Source organism: Dipodomys ordii, unplaced genomic scaffold (assembly GCF_000151885.1).
Source record: "Dipodomys ordii isolate 6190 unplaced genomic scaffold, Dord_2.0 Scaffold75, whole genome shotgun sequence".
Lineage (NCBI taxonomy): Eukaryota > Metazoa > Chordata > Mammalia > Rodentia > Heteromyidae > Dipodomys > Dipodomys ordii.
In genome coordinates this window covers 5249252-5255992 of record NW_012267291.1, presented here as the reverse complement: position 1 = coordinate 5255992, position 6741 = coordinate 5249252, and positions in this window count along the sequence as shown.

Genomic DNA, 6741 nt, shown 5'->3' with positions numbered 1-6741 from the left:
TTTTTGCTTATGTGGTGCTGAGGAATCGAACCCAGGGCCTTGAGCATGCAAGGCAAGCGCTCTACCACTGAGCCACCTTCCCAGCCCCCACTTCCAGTTTTCTAGTGGTTTATTGGAGGCAAGAGGCTCACAGACTTTGCTGCCTGGGCTGGCTTTGAACCAGGATCCTCAGATCTCAGCCTCCTAAGTAGCTAGGATTATAGGCATGAGCCACTGGCGCCCAGCCAAAAATAACATTATTTCATGAAAAATAAAAACTATTTCTAGATATAAACCTAGGAATGAATGCATTCCAAAGGGCAATAAGTATTCTTTTAGATCTGATCAGGTTTAGGATCTGAGTCAGGATAGAAAACCTAAAGCAGGGTCTGGGAAGGTGGCTCAGTGGTAGAATGCTTGCCTTTCAGGCATGAAGCCCTAGGTTCCATTCCTCAGCATCATATAAGCAGAAAAAGCCAGAAGTGGCGCTGTGGCTCAACTGGTAGAGCACTAGCCTTGAGCTGAAGAGCTGAGGGACAGCGCCCAGGCCCAGAGTTCAAGCCCCACAACTGACAAAAAAAAAGAAAAAAAAAGAAAACCCAAAGCAATGGTATCATAAACAGCGGCCTTCTAGTCTTGTGAACACAGAAGCAGAACCAATATGGTGGATCCATCATAATCAGGAATGGATGCTCGAGCTAATAGCTACACTGTTTTCAATGTCTAGTTTCCACTGAGGTTGAGGTTCAGGACTGTAAAGATCAATCAGATCTCCAACACCCTAGGAACAAAACAAGGCTAAGGGGAGAGGCTACTCCTTTCCTAAGGCTGTTACTGACAAGTTAAAATAGACACCCCATCTCCTTGGCCAGAACATAGACACATGACCATACTAAGTTTGCAGTGGGTACTGGGAAATGTAGTCTTTTTCATGGATGCTGTGCTCCTGCTCAAGGCCAGTGTTTCTATTTCTCAGAAAGACTTTCTCAGAAAGAATGACTCCTTGGAGATAAGAGTGATCTCTTCCACAGGGACTTACCAATTATGAATACTGTACATCAGCTTCTCAGCAAGTAGAGCACGTTTTCACTCATTTATGTATTCATTTTTTCAACAATGACTGCTTGAGTTCTGTTTGTACAACCCATGAGACCAGATATTCTTTGTTCTAGAAAAACAGACAGGAAGAATGATTGTCCTACACAGAGAGACAGGCTGCTTCGAGGAAGATGCTACAGACGAGAAAAAAGCAGAGGCCATCACAAATATTTTTCCCTCAATGAGGAATTAAGTGCTTGCATAATGTCATACCTTCGAGGATTTGCATGCGTTTTGGTCCTAACCAGTGACATAATAATGCAAAGCAGGGCTGGCGAGGTGGCTCAGTGGTAGAGTGCTTGCCTTGCATGCCTGAGGCCCTGGGTTCACCGTGCGTCAGCACCACATAAGCAAAAAAAGGCGGAAGCGGCACTGTGGCTCAAGTGGTAAGGTGCTAGGCTTGAGCTGAACAGCGAACCTGTGCCCCCCAGACCCGGGCACTGGGCTGACAAGGTTGGCACATTTGAACTCCTCAGATCTATGGCCAGGTTTTAACATGCTGCGAGTCCTGCTGGTTCTCACCTGTCAAGCTTGGCTCTGAAGAGGGATTCTCCCCTCCCCCCCCCCCAGCCACCATCTGTCACCCAAAGTGGCAGGTTTGTAGAACATTCTAGCCCCCACTGCTTGGCCCATGCTTCCTTGGCTCTCTGTGCCTCTGGACACCAAACCCACCTGCGGGAGCCCCAATGTCCCGCGGGTAGGTGAGAGGCTTGCGGGCCCTGTGGCTGATGGGCAATGCCAGGGTCCCCAGCCTGGCAGGGGCATCATCGGCCAAAGGCATGGCTGTCTGCTGGACAGAGGGGACAACTCGCTTGACCAGTTCCCCTGGACTGACCCTGTCCCCAGGTTTTAATAGTAAACATGAGAGCCGGGTGCCTGTCTTCCTAGCTACTCAGGAGGCTGAGATCTGAGGATCTTGGTTCAAAGCCAGCCCGGGCAGGAAAGTCCATGAGACTCATATCTTCAATGAACCATCAGAAAATCAGAAGTGGTGCTGTGGCTCAAGTGGTAGAGCGCTCTCCTTGAGCTGAAGAGCTGAGGGACAGCGTCCAGGCCCAGAGTTCAAGCTCCACGACTGACCAAAACAACAACAACAACAATAATAATAATCATGAAAGCAGCCGCATGTGGACACGAAGGCCGTCCAAGGGTGCTGAGTGGCTTTCAGATCCGCAGAGAAGCCCTAGTGTTGTTAATGGTTTCTTTTTTAAAATTAATTAATTAATTATTTTATTTATTAGGTTTTTTTTTAATTGTGAAAATACCGTACAGAGGGCTTACAGTTACATGAGCAAGGTAATGAGGACATTTCTTATCAAGCATTCTTGCCTCCTCCTTTGTTTCCCCTTCCCATCCCTGCCCTCGCATCTCCCCCCATTAATGGTTTCTTGTTTGTATCTGTGCTTGTGTTTGTATCTGTGCTTGTGTTTGTATCTGGGGCTTGAACTCAGGGCCTGAGTGCTGTCCCTTAGCTTTTTGTTTCCCTGCTCTCTCAAGACTAGTGCTATACCACTTGAGCCATGCAAGAAAGTCTACTTTCTGGCATTTTGTTAGTAGTTTATTGGAGATAAAAGTCTCAGACACTTTTCTCCCTTAGCTGGCTTTGAACCACAAACTTTAGATCCCAGTCCTCCGTGAATAGTTATTGGTAGCTCTTTATTTACTTATTGGTTGGTTGGTTGGTTGGTCCTGGGACTTGTATTTGCAGCCTGGGCACTGTCCCCAATCTCTTGTCACTCAAGGCGAGTGCTCTACCACTTTGTCACAGTCACTCCCTGTTTTCTAGTGTTTAAATGAGTCTCATGGACTTTTCTGCCAGGGCTGGCTTCTAACCATGATCCTCAGATTTCAGCCTCCTGAGTAGCTAGGATGACAGACGTGAGCCTCCTGAGCCTAGCCCCCCTCTCTCTCTGGGTAGGTGCTTCAGCTTCAACTCAGAGCCTCTCACATAAGGCTAGTGCTCTATCACTTGAGCCACAGCTCCATTTCCAGCTTTTTGCTGGTCAATTTGCAGATAAGTCTTAAGATTTGTATGCTCTGGCTGGCTTCAAACTTTGATTCTCAGAGTTCAGCTTCCTGAGGATTATAGACACGAGCCAATAGTGCCAGGCTACTGTTGTCAAAATGTAAAAATGAGTCGGAATGGAGAAGGTTCTAGAAAATAAAAATCCATGATGAAGGCAGTGTCAAAATGGTACGTAAGTGTGAATTGCTGAGTGTGTCTTTGCCACGTGATGATCCCGTACGGCTTCGGAAGGTGCTGGTCTATCCGGCCAGATGCTGATGGCAGAAGCTCACACCTGCAATCCTGGCTCAGGAGACTGAGACCTGGAGGATTGCGGTTCAAAGCCAACCCTGGGCAGAAGAATTTACTGGATTCTATCTCCAAAATATCAACCAAAAACTGTCCTGGGGCATGGTTCAAGTGGTAGAGCACCTGCCTAGCAAGCACAAGGCCCCAAATCCAAAACCCAGCCCTGAAAACAAAAACACGAGAAACCACACTACAGTTCTCTAACATTGGAGATAGCATTATGGACCAAGTCACGTGACAGTCTAAACATTTTCAGATTTAAACTTCTGAGCTTTCTCTGTGGAAAGGCATGGCTGCCCCCCCCCCCCGCCCACTGCTGGCCGGAGGGATGGATAGGAGACCCCCCACCGACCCACCCTGTCCCAGAGCGTCTTTGAAGGCAAGTTGGCCTCCTCAGGTTACTCGTCCTGCTAATTAGTTTAAAGTAGAAACCCTTCATATTCTCAAATTCCATTTTCAAGGAAACAGGAGGTTTAAATCACCACAGATGGAAGTGATGTCTCTCACTCGCTCTCAGCGTTGAGGCTGCCAGGCAGTACCTCCACAGTCTCACCCATGCGCGCAGCTCATTTTGCTCTAGTTATTTTTGGAGACAAGAGTTTCTCTCTTTTTTTTTTTTTTTGTTGGTCATGGGGCTTGAACTCTGGGCTTGGGCCCTGTCCCTGTGCTCTTCAGCTCAAGGCGAGCGCTCTACTGCTTGAGCCACAGCGCCACTTCCAGTTTTCTGGTGGTTCATGGGAGATAAGAGTCTCACAAACTTTCTTGCCCAGGCTGGCTTTGAACCTCGATCCTCAGATCTCAACCTCCAGACTAGCTAGGATTATGGGCGTGAGCCACCGGCGCCCAGCTAAGAGTTTCTCTTTTTGTCTTAGAAGGCCTGTACCATAATCCTCCTACTTACTCTTCCTGTATACCTGGGATGATAGACATACACCACCATGCCCAGGTTTTCCTGTTGAGATGAGGTCTCATAAGCTTTTTGGCCCTGCTAGCCTGGAACTGTAATCCTCCTGCTCTGTCTGCTTCCTGAGTGGCTAGGATTACAGATATGAGCCACTGACACCTGGCTAAATATTCTTCTTCTCCTTTTTTTTGTCAGTCATGGGGCTTGAATTCTGAGCCTGGGTGCTGTCCCTCAGCTCTTCAGCTCAAGGCTAGCACTCTACCACTTGAGCCACAGCACCAATTCCTGTTTCTGGTGGTTTATTGGAGATAAGAGTCTCACAGATTTTCCAGCCCAGGCTGGCTTTGAACCGCAATCCTCAGATCTCAGCCTCCTGAGCAGCTAGGATGACATGTGTGAGCCATCAACCAGTGCCTGGCTAAATATTCATGTTTTTAATATTTCCACAAAATTATCCTTAAGTTAGGCGTTGGTAGCTCACACCTATCATCCTAGCTACTCTGGAGGTTGTGATCTGAAGATCATGGTTCTTTTTTTCTTTTTTTTTTTTGGGTCCGGTCGTGGGGCCTCAACTCTGGGCCTGGGCGCTGTCCCTCAGCTCTTCAGCTCAAGGCTAGCACTCTACCACTTGAGCCACAGCGCCACTTCTGGCTTTTTTCGTTTTGCTTATGTGGTGCTGAGGAATCGAACCCAGGGCCTCAGGCATGCAAGGCAAGTGTTCTACCACTGAGCCAACTTCCCAGCCCCAGGATTATGGTTCAAAACCAGCCAGGGGGGAGAAAGAATCCCCATGAGACTCTTATCTTCAATTAACTACTCAAACAACAACAATAACAAATTATCCTTAAAATGGCTAAAATGTTGAACTACCTAATATATTTAAGAGAACATTCTGCTTTTATCAATAGCTGAATAGAGAAAGAAAATGTGGCACTTATACTATTTTTTTTTTTTGGTTAGTTGTGGGACTTGAACTCAGGGCCTGGGCGCTGTCCCTGAGCCTCAAGGCTAGTGCTGTACCACTTTGAGGCATAGTACTGCTTCTGTTTTTCTGGTGTTTACTTGGAGATGAGAGTCTCACGGTCTTTCCTGCCTGGGCTGGCTTTGAAGCTTGCTGCTCCTCTGATCTCAGCCTCCTAAGTAGCTAAGATTACAGGCATGAGCCACCAGCTCCCTACTTGGTCTATATACTTACAGTGGAATAGTATTCAGCCTTGGAAAAGACAGAAATACTGTAATCTGAGACAATGTAGATGAAATTTGGGGGTATTGTGCTAAGTAAAATGGCAGAGGGACATATCTAGATGAGCTAGCTGGACCCCTGGTGTGGGCTACTGGCAGCCGGGGCTGTGGGAAGGAGAAGCGGAGGACACATCCATAGTCCTGGAGTTTCTATTTAGCAAGAATGAAGTATATAGCACTGTATGCAGATTCAGCAGCGCCGAGGTGGACACTTAAAACGTTCCTCAGAGGGCAGTGCTCATGGGGCTGGGATGTGGCTCAGTGGTACAGTGCTGGTCTAATATGTTCGAGGACCCGGGTTCAATCCCCAGCCCTGGAATATTAAAGGAAGAAAACAAAGGCTCTTTGGCCTGCTACACCAAGGAAGGGGGCAGAAATGGTCACAAGCCTGTACCACGCCTACTCTGTGAGGTCTGGGTGGAGGTCTGGGCTGTACTGGACACTCAGGTAGAGATGGGGCCAAGCCACTCAGCAGCAGGACCCCTCACTGCTCCGCCTGGCTCTGAACAAAACCTTCCCACTGCGGAGCCAAGACCCCTGCAGATCCTCCAACCACCTGCCAGCCTTGTTGGTCGGTGCAAATGTCCTCAGGGAAAAGTGCGAAGTCTCCAGGCTGTTGTGCTGGTTCTCTGTGGTGGAGGACAGGCGGGGAGGAGAGCATCGGGTCCCTCTGTCACCTACAGTGTGAGATGAGCCTCAAAATCCCCCCCCATCCTCTGAGTCTGGAGCAGAGCCAGAGCGTGCATGTGGAAACAGTAAAGCCAGGTGCCAGTAGCTAGGATGCTAGCTACTCAGGAGGCTGAACTCTGAGGACTGTGGTTCAAAGCCAGCCCTGGGCAGAAAAGTCTGTGAGACTCTTATCTCCAATAAACCACCAGAAAACTAAAGTGGTGCTGTGGCTCAAGTGGTAGAGCGCTCACTTTGAACTGAAGAGCTGAGGGACAGCACTCAGGCCCCTTGATCTACCAAAAAGAAAAAGAAACAGTAAGCATGCAGTGGCTCAAATTGTAACTCCATGACCTGGGAGGCAGGGAGCAGGAGGATCAGGTTTAGGGGCCAGCCCAGAGGCCCTCCCAAGTCCCCTCCCTTCCCCCCCCCCTCGCCAAAAGTAGCCAGGCTCCCATCTCAACAGATGAGCTGAGCATAGTGTAGACTTGCACTCAAGACACAGGGAGGAAGACAGGTCCAAGGCTAGACCCAGGCA